The following is a 13504-nucleotide window of genomic DNA, read 5'->3' as shown; positions in this document are numbered from 1 at the left end:
TCACCAAGGAAAAAAAACTCCTAAGGACGTCATAGATACTTTTAGTCAGCTGCAGAGGCACCTCATTCTCTATGTCCAGCACTACAGAAGAAGAATCACCTTCTAATTCATCTGTTCCGATGTCCCTCGGACCACCACCCTCCAGCCAGGCCTCACCTCTCTGCCCTTTTAACAGGGATGGAAACAGCCCTGAGAACCACCTTGGGTTATGTACACCTTCCTGCTCAGCTGCTGCCCTGTTGGGCTGCTGCATCCTCTAAGACTGGAGATGCTGTTAGGGGTGAACAAGGGAGCTGACCTTATTAGAGCAATTCCCTAGTATTATTCCAACATATGTCAGGGAGCTGTTAAGTCCCAGGTAGCCCAGGATCTGGAAGTCACTAAGGTGATGATAAAACTGATTTTTTAACTGTGCTCAGGGTGGGGAACACTGGAGGTAATGTTCAACGTGGACAGTACCTCTAGGGAGTAGGGACTGGGAGTGCATTACGCCCCTCTCCCCCATCACCTGGCCCTTGTGCCTTTTGCCCGCACAAGGAGGGAAGTCAGGCAGAGACGGCAGCCACGCACGCTGCCTTCGGTGTGTGCTGCCAGGGAAGGGAGTCTCACTGGGAGCGTTTCCAGCTCGCAGAGACGGCAGATCAGCCCTTCTCCCTCTCTGCCTCTTCCCCTGCCCATCTGCCTGTCTCTCCCAGGGGTACAACCGGGTCCCATGGCTGGGGAAAACGGGCCCCAGGAGAAAGCTGGGCTCTGCCCTCGCTGCAGTCAGAATCTCTCCACTGATCTATACTGCGGTGAGCAGTGACAGATTGATTTTACAGCTCTGCTTGGAGCCGGCCGCTGGCCCTGGACTGTGGATGAATCAGCTTTCTCTGGGCCTTGGCTTTTATTTCATTATTTTACTGCAACCTCCCTCACAGGCAGCTAAAGAGAGAGCAAGAGGCAGAAAGATTAAGTTGGCAGATTTCCTTCCCTGCCCGTGTGCTCCCAGCCTCCCAGCTTGGCTTTGGGACTCCAGGAGGAGGGAGGGAAGGGATTGTTTTCCAGGGACTGACAGCTGTCAGGAATAAAGACATGAGGCTCTTTCTACACGGGTAGCTGCACATTGCAAAGGCTGTGGGAGACAGCGAGTACTGCGTAAGCACTACGTAGCATGAATGGTTCCCGCACTGCTGTGCTGATGCCTTGTTCTTTGCCGAATGGAGAGGGGCCAGTTTTTCATTACAAGGAGCAGCATGTTCAGAAATAGCATCCCATGAGCGCATTGGACATTAACCTGCTTACAATCTCCAGGGTGGAAGTGCTTCTAGGTTCTACCCTAACAGCTGTGGACCTAGAGGAGGGGGCAAGTACTCTGCTGTCTCCATCAGGCTGAGAGGTTTCTGAGCATGCCATAGCTAGGATGTTTTCTTGGATGTACCTCCAGTTATGGAATTTACCTTCTTCCCCCTCCTGGCTGTGGATATTATAGACATCGCCCAGGGAGAGCCAGGCCATGTCCTGACGCTGTTGGTTATTGTGCCATCAAGAACAGCAACAGTGAACTTAAGCAAGGAAGGAGCAGCAAAATCAAAGGGCAGAAAGGTGCTGGGTTTTCCAGCCCTGGTCTGGAACTACAATGGGACAGTTCAAGCCCCCAAAGGCCCCATTAGCAAAAGGCAGTCTAGAGCAACTGGTGTCCAGATTGTCTGAGCAGAGAATGGAGGGAACAACCCAAAGTGCAACAAATATGTTCCTCTTCACAACCCCAGCACCTCAGGAGGGAACGGGAGCAAATCTCTCCTCTGTCATACTGACTGCTGAAAAATCCCTTTTTCAGAGCTGAAGATCTACTCAGAGGGTCCCTCACCTGTGCTGGCACCTGCCCTGCAAGAGGAGGAATAGCCAAAGGAACCCATCACCATTTTGGTTTGCTCCAGCCTTCTTCCCATGCACTCACTTCTCAAGAGGGGCTTCACATCACCATGGGTGGTACCTTCATCGCAACGGGTTCAGGATGCCTTGGAGCTCTTTCCTGCCTTGTCACAGAGTTCTCCAGCAATATAGATTGCCTGGACAAGGAGGGTTCTTCAGAGGAAAAATGCTGGAGTTACTGAAGATGGACAGCTAGGACATTATGTCAGTGGGTCCCTCAAGCTCACACATATCCTTTCTCTCTCCACCTGCCCCTGAGCAAAGATCAGAGAGAGGCCAGAATGGCTCAAACCATCAGAAGGCAAGGGCCTTTTGATCTGTAAAGATCAAGGGGTGGGAGGGGAAGGAAGATGGGAAAAGCAGGAGAGAGAAGTTTCCCAGAGGTCTGTCCCAGCAAGAGGCAGGGAGGCAGCAAAATCCATCTCATCCACTTTGTGTAATCTCTTAATCTCTTGGGTTTTAATCTTTAGCATCAGGAATGAGACACATCATTAAGAGTATAAGAAATCCCAGTTGGAAGAGAGATGGGGATGGTGAAGGAGGCAAAAATGTTTCTTTTTTCTAGGCCTTCTGCCTTGTTCCCTTTCTCTGTGTCTCTCCCCGCCTTCCTTTTTCCTCTCTGCTTACAAGCAGTAATATAGGTAATGACCTGACAGACAGAAACACCCAGAGGGCCTCAGCACCTGGAGAAAGGGTAGTACCATGACCTCTGTGCAATGCAGGTCGAGCCCTCCCATGGTGACAGGCAGTGGTGGCACAGAGGCACGAGGCTCAGTGTCCCAACTCATATTGAAAGGCTCTTTCATAGCCAGAAATGAACAGCAAACATTGCCAGGGAGGTTTCTTCTTGTCAGAGACAGGGTGACTAGAAGAAACCACCCACCCCTCATCAGGACAGGAGAGACAAGATTTTGGAGGGCAAGGGAGGATCTGGCGGCACTGACTGCATCCTGCCCCATGGTCTCAGGCTGGGCGCTCTGTGTCTCAGCTTCCCCCATCTGTCCAATCCTGTGGATAATAATCCTCACCTCAGAGGGTGATTGTGAGAGGTTAATGAATTAACATTTGTAAAAGCTTTAGATAAAGGGCTAAGGATTATTTCTGTTGTTATGCATGGAAACAGCTCCTAACCAGCATTTCCCACCTCCTCCCTCCTGCAAGCCTGGGGGACCATCTGACACAGATACTGCCACACAGGAGCTCCCCCAGAGATGGAATTACTGGGAGAGTAAGAGAGAGGGCTGCAGGCTGCCAGAGACATTATCGAGGGAAGGCAAACTGGGGGCATTACCATCAACCAGCAACCCATGCTGGGCTGTGAGGCCGAGACCCTCCACACTCTTTCTCTGACCACTGAGAGTGACGGATCCATCCCACTCCCATCAAAGTTCAGCAGAAAACAGCTGCTGATTTCTGACCATGGCAAGCCAGCCCCTCCTCCTGCCCTTTCAAGGCTATCGACTGACCTGAGATAGTAGTACAAGATATATTTGCTTTAAGGAAAGCTTAATCCCAGAACGAAACTTCTGTGTGCTGACTTGGGGCAAGATTCAGAAACAACCCAGACAGATGTTCCTTTCACAGGCATAGGAAGAGGGTAGCTGGGACCAGATTTTGGTGTCTTAAATCTTGTGCAAAATGTTTTTCAGGCTGGGGATGGGAACTAATCCAAAGCAGGAGTCTTAACGTTATACATCTCTCCCTTACACACAAGCATAACCTCAAGAGAGAAAAGCCCTCCCTAACTCACCTACTATAAATACACCAAAGCACTTAAAATGGCTACATTAAAAGAGAGCTGGTAATTTGATAGTGGTCTCCACTTAATTAGATTAGGCTCTTCTTAAACACAAGGACTGCAAGCAGCTAATTCTCCTTTCCTTTTCAGTATTACCCTGTCAGCTGCCATGCTGATCTGACAATTTAGTCCTATTCCATGCTTGGTCCTCATGGGATGCTGACAGGGAAACCCTGGGGGACCAAGAGCTGTTGTCAGGCAGTGACCCAGCAGAGCATTTAAACACGTGCCCTAACCCTGCACTCAAGTGCCCACTTGATGGAGCAGGGGCAGTGCTCCCACAGTCAGGGTGAAGCTTCAGACCCTGCCCTGCAGCCAGGGTCCAGGGGATGCAGCTGGGATGAGCCTTCTGCTGAGACAACAGCTCTTATTCACTGCTCAGGCAATGGTCTTCCTGGCATTCCTTGCCATGTTCACATGCCATTTGCCTTTGCTTCCTAAAACATGTGTACCATGGCAAGAAAAAATGTGAACTGGAGTATAGTAATGAGTATGAATGTCACAAAGGGACAGAGATTGACCAATTTTTGGCCAAGGCAACTGGCTGAGCACCTTTACAGAACTGCATGTGAATGCACATTTTCATGATATCCCATACTGATGAAGAGGGAATGGATGTGTTAAGGGCAAATCATGTCATCGCTGATGACTGGAGATGAAATCATGGTGCTCACACATGTTCGGGGGTGTGAGACCACCAGCCCTGCCATGGACCATGCCTGTGCAACGCAGTGCAGAGTTCCAGACCCCAAAGCAGAGTGGCTGCGCCAGTACACTGCCCTGCCTGGGCTGCTTAGCATTGCTGAAAACAAACAGTGCTGTGCACAGCTTGGTGACAAAGTTTTTCAATCACATCTGGGGTAAAAATCAGCCCCTCTGCATTGCAATGTGTGGGATTTTGCACTTGATCTAGGCAAATAGCAAACAGCACAGTTAGTGTCCCCTGCAATGAGAGACCAGAGGACAGTGCTACCTTGGTCTTCCCCTCAGGAGACTAGAGCAGATGTTAACAAACCATACACATAGCCAGGAGCTTTTTTAAAATATCTTGTTCTCCTGATTTCTCATTTGGAGGGAAATAAGCAACCTGTTTGTAGGTTACTGGGGTAGCTGGCAGAGTCTGTACCCTGAACATCATTGATAAGATGACAGAAAGTCACCTGGAAGGGAGAGATGAAGCTGTTCTGGTCTTAGGGCACAGGATGGACCTGGTCAATTCTCCAAAGCCTTGTTAAGCCTTCCTAGCAATACAAACAGCCAGTCAGTACCTTTTGCATGAATCCAGGTGTTGGGTCCTCCTAGAATCTGATTCAGTTCTCACTCAAGGCCAGGCTAACTGTGGTGCTGCTCTTAAACTGCTGGATTGGACTGACACCCTTCCCACCCAGGCCCTTCAATCTCTACCCAGTGAACTTTATTCTGTCCCTAGCAGGGCTGTATTCTGCACAAGTTGTCCCCTTCACAAAACACCTCTAGGTTTTGAGAATTTAAATTCCCAAACCTTTTGCTCTCCATCAACAATGAAGGAAGTTGACTTTAATGACACACAATTTGCTATTCAATATGTTCTTAATTAACATTAAAATCTATGTCAGGTTGTTTTATTGTGGGGTGGTTTTTTTTATTTTAATCCTCTATCTCTTTGTTATTTATTCATTTTGATTTTTTATTTTACCTCATTAATGCAGTGGTGATTTAGATGCAGTTTCCTCTCTCTGCTGCACTTAATGAGTCGTCAGCTTTATTCACTCTCACCCGTGTCCTCATGGGAGCATGCTTTGATTTTCTAGTGGGTGCATGAAAACACAGATTAAAGCAATTAGACAGAAATAATCTTAGGGAAAGGGGAGAGAGATCCAGAGCGCCTAATTATACCATTTTAATCAAGATACAATTATGCAGAGACTTTTATAGATTATAAATTAACCAAACTCCAAAGGCAGAAAAAATATCATTTTAAATATGGTTCATTATGCTTGTTGTTTCTGCCTTGTGATGTCTCCCAAACTGGACTTCAGGGTTCATTTAGAAGAAGTTCTGGATGAGGCTTTGCAGAAGTGGAGGAGAAATAGACTCAGGAGACCCTGCTTGCTAGGACAACAGTCTGGAAATGGCCTCTGGGAGAAGGTAAGGAATCACAGCTGCATTCCTCACTTACTGATTTCACCAGTCTTTTCCCAATGAACTGAGTACATGCACCTGCTGCTACGCCAGGCTTTACTGAAGACCTCCAGCTGCCTGCCTGGGTCAGGTAAGGAAAGACCCAGTTCAGAGGTCTGGGTTTTGCTTTGCACCCACAGGCTATGCTAAGCTGCCAGCGAAGGACTGTGGGTACTGTAGTCTAAGAAGCAATTTCCCAAGCTACAAACATTCCAATTAGAAACACAGTGAGTGGGCAAACAAAACACATCACGCTGGATGTGTTTTATTCTGAACCCTGGAGGAACTTAAGCCAGCTGCTCCAGATTTATAGCTGCTCCAGATTTATTGCAGCAAAACCTCAAGGCGCTCAGGCTCTCAGAGCACGTAGGAAGGTGCTCTGCTCCTGCTGCCTCTGCAGAGGAGCTAGGGAGGACCCCCCCCTCCCCAAGAGCTCCAGGGAATCCTGGTTTCCCATGGAGCTGTCACACTATGATGGAGAAGGTGTCCAGAGATCAGGCAGAAACAGGCTGGCCAGTTCAGGTCCCTCTGATTTTGTGGCTGCAGCCCAGTGATACCTGTGAGGCATCGTGCTGCTCACTTCTGCTGTGAGCACAGCACTAGCAGTCCCTCCTGCATGGCGTGCGGCACTCCTTAAGCTGTTCACAAAGAGCTTCTGGGTGTTAAGGAGACAGGAGAGGGCTCACGGCAGCAATCCTTGGCTTCCTGCAAGGTTTGCCAGCAAGTCTCCTGAAAGGTTTTGCTGCACTGTGGCCAGCGCAAAACTCTTCTCCAGAAGAGTCTGCTGCCAGATGCCTCTCACAGAGATGCCTCAACCCATCAGGCCTTCACCAGGCCCCTCTCCATTGCCATGGCCATCCCATGCCATAAGAACCAGTGCTGAAGTGACTGCAGTCCTCTGTCTTCGGAGGGAGCAGTCTTAATCATCTCTCACCTGCAAGTGTCCTGGTGACACTCATGCATGCTGTCTGCAAGGTGGGGATGGCTGGGAAATGCCCAGAGCTGGTCTATCCAAGTGACAGGGACACCACCAGGATGGGCAGCTGGGGAAGGGAACTGATGGGTCCTGCTGTTGAGGCTGAGGTTCCGCAGTCCTTCCAGGGAGTGAAGGGTAGTTCCTTCCCTCAGCTGCCCTGTGCTGGAGCCATGCTGCACCCATCGCCTGAGAGGGGAAAACCCTGGGCTCTGTGCACTGTATCCACCATCCGTGTCTGAGTGGTGGGACTGCTGTGAACTGATGGAGGCCGACACAGGCAGCAGGGAGATTCCTGGGACATTCCTCCCTTGCAGCCCCCTCACCCATCTTCCCCTTCCCGCAGTGAAGAAAGCAGGGCTGCATGCTGCTGTCCTTGATCCTCGTTGCCTCCTACAGCCAGGGCAAGGCTGAGAAGGGCTGTAGAGCTTTGGGGGTGGCCCCGTTCCCCATCTGAGGGCTCAGCCTGGTGGGTGAGCGGTGGTATCGGAGTGCCCTCTGCTGGCCCCGTTTCTGGACTGTTTGGACATTCCAAGCCTTACACAGCCCCGGTACCCCTGGAAAGTTGGGTCTTGGCTTGCCCCAGCCAAGCCCTGACACCCCTGCCATGGTGGACACCACTCCAGCCGCAACACAAGCACCATGGAGTCCCGTCAGCGCTGGGTCACAGCCCCAGGGCAGCCAGTGTGATGGAGAAGCCGGGACGGGAACGATTGTAAGTCAGCATTCAGCTCTGCGTGGGTGGGTGGGCGGCTGTGAAAGTGCAGGCATTGCTCTCAAGCTTACCAAGTGTTACTAAAGAGATGTGGGGGGGCTCCCACGGGCTTTTTGGATATGTTCCCAATTCTGTGGGAGGAAAAGTCCATCCCCTGATGCTTTGCTCCAAAAGGCAAGAAAATCAGAAGTGTGGTAAAATGGGCTGAGGAGGAGCACACTCTGCTTGGGCTTGGTGCCACTCAGATGGTTGATCCTGTGATGGAAGACGGTGGTCTGGCCACTTTGAATGAGTCTCCACAGAGCTAGAGCAAAACATCCTGGCCATTCACCAGCTGTACGTGGCTGAGAGCCTCCATCACACTGGGAAGTTCATGCCTCCATTCTTCACCGTAAATTTTCCTCCAGAGCTCCCCTAGATACCTCCCTGTGTTTTGGCTGTCCCAGTCTGCCATGGCAAAACCATGGGATCATTCTGTCTGGACCCAGGACACCCGGGTTCAGACCTACCACTGGATTCCCAGGTTGTGCTAAGAAATCTCCCAAGACTGTGCACACACAGTCGGGGTCTGCAGTCCCTGTGGATCTATGCTGATTTACACCAGCATATAATTTGACACACTATTCTGGGCTCCGGAACTACAGAGGTGACCTATTGCTATCAGCAGAGGAGAGAAGTAGACAGCGAGATCACAATCCAAGGAGTTCAGGTCCCTCTGTAGAGCTGGTCACTTTGTGCTTTGGTATCTAAGTCATTCAAGTGGGGATAACGCTGACCTGACAGATAAGATGTGAACTAATTAGCAGTACTCTCTTCAAGCAAGCTCCTTCCAAGCTCCTTCCAAGCTCAAGAGCTGCAGGAATGCTGAATACTCGGTCTGGTTACTGTTCAGGGCAACTGTTAGTCAGAAAGAGGTAATGGAAACTGGATTATCCAGGGAGATGGCTTGGATTTCAGACTGGGATGATGTGTTGAGATATTTGGGGGCTGTGAGGGAGAGATGCAGTGAAGTTCTGGACATGCCAGTACCAGGGGACCTGATGGGGCAGAGAGAAGTCCCAGATGAGCCCTGGAGGATAGTCCCTGAGGAGAAACTTCCTCCCACATGTCATGGGTAGGCAGCTGAGCCCTGTGAGCACTTCCATCAAGAACTGCCTTTTGTAAATGTTACAAAACAGTGACAGGAAAAAAAAAAAAAACAAAACCCAAAAACAAACCAAAAACCAACCACAGGAGAAGGAGGTTTATTTTAAAGGAGCAAACTAAGGTGTCCTGCAGCCTCAGCAAGTGGGACAGTGCTGTGTCCTGCACTGGCAGAAGACTTGAAATTGCTTACATATAAAGCCCATCACAAGACTTCAGCATGGGACTAACACATAGTGTAGCCACCCTCACTGGGACTGGCTGTGGCCTTGAAATGCCAAGCATGGCAGTTCTCTGCCAGGGAGGGAGCTACAAGTCATTATTATTCTTCTCTGGCCTTCCCTGGCCTAGAGTAACTTAGAAAGTAAGCTGATAGCATCCAAGGTGGAGTAACAACTTTCCTTTCCCTCACCTTTTTATTAAGCACTGCTGAAACCACTGCCCTCTCCCTGCCTCTGACAGTCATCTAAATGTCAAGCCACAGACAATGTGGAGCCAGCCTCTGCTTCTATTAATCCAAAGTGCTGGAAGAATCACAGGCCAGAAAAACTTTGTCTGGTAAAAATGTAAATGTCACTTTACAGAGGACAACTTCAGCTTGACAGAAAATCCACTGCCTCTTCCAAACAGACTGTGAGCTCTTCTGGATGCCATGCTGTGGCTTGTTGAGCAAGCAAGGTGGTATACAACTGCTATTTTTCCAGACCCATCTACTCAATCTCCAGCTGCTGCAGTCCATTTACATGTGGATGGGCCTGTCACTGCCACAAGGGCTTCCATTTTAAAAAGCACCAAAAAAGTGAAAGGCAGCCAAGATCTCCTTCCTTTCTCCTCACTGCTCAAATCCAGATGCCTAAGGTGTTGTCATAGATGCCATTCTCCATGGTCCCCTGGCTAAATCCCAACCAAAGTGGTGTCAGGCTGGGCATTCCATGGTCTCTTGTAAATGAAAATTATTTTCTGCAATTGAAGTTGAGAACCCATTATCCCAAACTGAATCAATTCCAGATAGCACTGAAGCTCTCATCCTGTTTCCTTGCCCACTAGGTACTGGCTCCTACCAAGTAAGTCAATGCACATTATTGATGTCCTGCAGCAGTGTTGGAGACCTGCTTCAGGGACACCATCCCAAGGTCTGCAAAGCTCCCCAAGGAAAGCCAGGGATGATTCCTGTGATACCCAGACTGGACTCTGAGGAGAAGAGTGGAGAGACAGAAATTCACGCTGGATTCCTGGAATGAGCCTTGACTACCACTCTCTGCAAGCTGATGCTTTTCCTCCAGGTCTGTATAGCCTTCTGCCCCATTCTTAGGCTCATTGTTCTGTATAGGCACAGATCATGAGGGAAACAAAGACCAGAGTTCTCCAGAGATATAGGAAATGTTTTTTATCAGAGCCCTACCCAATCCACCCATCCATCAGTCAGTGATTCCAGCTGTCTCCCAGGCTCCCTGTATCTTTAATTCCTTCTCTGTGATTGCTTTCTGCCTCCAGCACCCTGGAGGTTCCTCCCCAGATCAGCTGGAAGGCAAGGGGCAGTGTGTGAAACAGTTCCCTGCAGAGGATGTCAAGGTCCACCAGCTGTAGCAGGTCCCAAAACCAAGCACATACTAGGTATTTTGCACCTGATCTCAACATGCAGAACTCCAGGGCAGAGAGGACTCTGATAATCTTACAGCACTATGGAAATGACCACAGAGAAACAACCAGGAGAGGGAGTGAGAAAAAAGGGATACAAAGAGGAAAGCAGTAAAATACATACATTTGAGGGCAGTGGGGACACGAAGAGTGATGTGGAGATGCAGAGCAGCAGAAAGTGAGCAGATGAAATGATAATCACAGAAAGCTGGCTATAGGGAAAGAAAAAGGGGAGGGACGCATATGGAGGGAAGAGCACAGATGCAAGGAAAGAGAACACAGGGCAGGGAAGAGAAGGGGGAAGCCAGACAGGGAGAAAGGGAGGGATCTGGAGGGATTGCCTGATGTCAAATCTGATAGAAAAGAGGATTTATCTGCAAAAAATAACCCAGATCTAAGCCACAGCTTCGGAGCAGCTGTGTACAGATCCACAGCACTGTGTATTTGTTCTTAAGCATGAGCAAGAAGGGGCTGGTGCAGGTTGCAAGCCAAAGCGGGGTCGTGCCACAGCAGGAGGCTGCCCGCCAGCCCGGACCATGGGGAAGGGAAGGGAAGGGAAGGGAAGGGAAGGGAAGGGAAGGGAAGGGAAGGGAAGGGAAGGGAAGGGAAGGGAAGGGAAGGGAAGGGAAGGGAAGGGAAGGGAAGGGAAGGGAAGGGAAGGGAAGGGAAGGGAAGGGAAGGGAAGGGAAGGGAAGGGAAGGGAAGGGAAGGGAAGGGAAGGGAAGGGAAGGGAAGGGAAGGGAAGGGAAGGGAAGGGAAGGGAAGGGAAGGGGAGACGAGGCGGGGCAGGGGCAGGGGCAGGGGCAGGGGCAGGGGCAGGGGCGCGGCGGGCCCGTCCCTCTCCAGGGTGCTGACCCGCCGGCATGCCCACCCCAGCCCCACGGCCCCTCTCCGCCCGCTCCCCCCCACCCCGGCACAGCGGGCAGGGGCCATCCAGGGGCTTCAAATAGTTAATGCACTGTGCATCCCGGAGTGAGCTGAGCCAGGGAAAACAAAACACACGGGTTTTTTTACAGCTACAGGTAAAATACATTTTTCCCCATCCTCTCTCCTGCCAATAATTTTAGCAGCAGGGCTGCACTCTCTAAGGGCAGGAATGGGTGGCTGGCAGTGAAGTGTGTGCCCATGGCTGGGGAGCTGAATGAACATAAGGCATCTGTGGAGCTGCATTTCTGACCTGTCTGGTCATTGTAGGGATCAGCTATCCTCTTAGTCTTTCTGCAAAGGACAGACCTTGCTTCTCGAGCTAGGCTCTCGGTGCTCCTAGCCTGTGTTGCTCTGGATGTGTCTGGCTGCTCTCTGTCCTCATTGCTGCTGGATCCCAGGCTCTCAGCAGCCACACTGGAGGAGCAGAGATTGAGATGGGAGGATGGGCTTGGCTATCCCACCTGCACCTGATTTCTCCAGATTGTATGACCAGGAATTTGCAGTCACACAAGTGCTGTGTGTGTTGTGCCACGTCCACCACCAGGGAGCTTTTGGTGAAAGTCTCCCTTCATGGCCTTGAGGTTTGCAAAAGGCTTACTCTGAAAAGTGGTCTTAAAACCATGGTCCACCTACAGGGTGGACAGGTGCTCTGTCTCCACAGCAGCTGAAGCCCCTACCGTGGAATGCCAGGGCATTTTGCAAGATGAAAGGGCTGGCCTCCTCTGCCCTCAGCTCTGATATATGTCTCTGCCTCTTTCCAAACACATCCTGGACTCAACAGGCCATTTTTTTCCCCAGAGAATTACAAATCAGCTTCCCCACAGAGGAAAAAGCAGTGCCCAAGAGCCTGACAGAGTTGCCCCCTGGGCATCTACAAATCAGTGTTGGCACAGAGCTGCAGGACAAACTTATCCTTCTGAGATCAACCTGGTACCAGTGCTTTGTTACCAGTGACATGGTGTTCCAATCTGACACCAATAGTCTGGACCAGAACAACATGTTTTAAGAGTCAGTTGGAAACAGATCTGACAGAAGGGGTGTAAGGTGGCTGGCCCTGCTGCAGGACTAAGTAACCTCCTGATAGCTCAATAACACCACCTCCTTAACTCTGTGACTCTAATATGTGACCAAGTCAGACAGCAAACTCTCCGGTCACACAGACCTTTGTGTTACCAGAATAATAACAACATAAACATTTCTTTCCAACACTGAAACCTTGCTCACACTTAACATGTAGCAGGAACCCATACTGATTACTGCCACGACCATGTAACAGCAAGCATGACTTCATAATCACCATTCTCCAGGTCACCATGGAAGGCCAAATGCCCCTCAGGGCTACAGGTGTGGGGCATCAGCTGGATTCCAACTCTCCTCTCAACATAGCAAGTCAGGGAGCCTTTAATCAACTGGGCCCACATTTCATGGGGATGTGCTGCTTACCAGCAAGCCAGCCCCATCTTTTGGGATGATTGAAGCAAGGGAAATGCACCAGGAAAAGTCAGAACAGAAGAGCACAGACCCAGGCCAGCCTGCCTTGTGGCATCTCCCACATTCCTGCTCTCCTTGGTTGGGCTGTGCCCAACAGCTGGCTGGCTGAGTAGCCATCCCTCTCCCGTGGGCCAGAGCCACGTGTCTAAGTTGGAACATTATTCTCCAGTTCTAGGAAATTGGATTAAGGGTCACAGAATACCGACTGTTATTTACCTTTGATTAAAACCAGCCCTCCTCCCTCCCGGGCCAGAGAGGCCAACGTTGCTGTTATTTACTCTGCTGCCAAACCTGGAGTTCAATCCCTGCCCTGCGGCATTCAATAAAAGCCAATGCAGAGGTGGGGGTGTATGGCAGGCAAGCAGGCAGGGCTGTGTGGGTGGAAGGGGAGTGATTATCTAGGCCACTAAGTCCGGTTTGTTTCCTTTGCAGTCACGCTCTGGCTCAGCAAGGACAGGGGTGCTGGAAGTGCCTGCCTCTGTGGCTCACAGCACTGATGGGGATCCAGCCAGGGTGATCCCAAGCAAGCCCTATTTTCCCCCATACCTGTCTCTGGTCCTCTCCCCTCACCACATCCCTACTTTCACACAGCTGCCCTTTTTCTTTACATTCTTCTCTATCTCTCTCCCCTCAGACTCCATCTTCACCCTCGTCCCCACCCCCAACCTCCCTGCCTCCCCTTTCTGCCTTTTCCTCCCTTCTGCTCACCCTCCTTCCCACCCTCTCCCCCTACCTCCATTTCTCA

Source organism: Falco peregrinus, chromosome 6 (genome assembly GCF_023634155.1).
Source record: "Falco peregrinus isolate bFalPer1 chromosome 6, bFalPer1.pri, whole genome shotgun sequence".
Classification (NCBI taxonomy): Eukaryota; Metazoa; Chordata; class Aves; order Falconiformes; family Falconidae; genus Falco; species Falco peregrinus.
Note: the sequence above shows the minus strand (reverse complement) of the source record.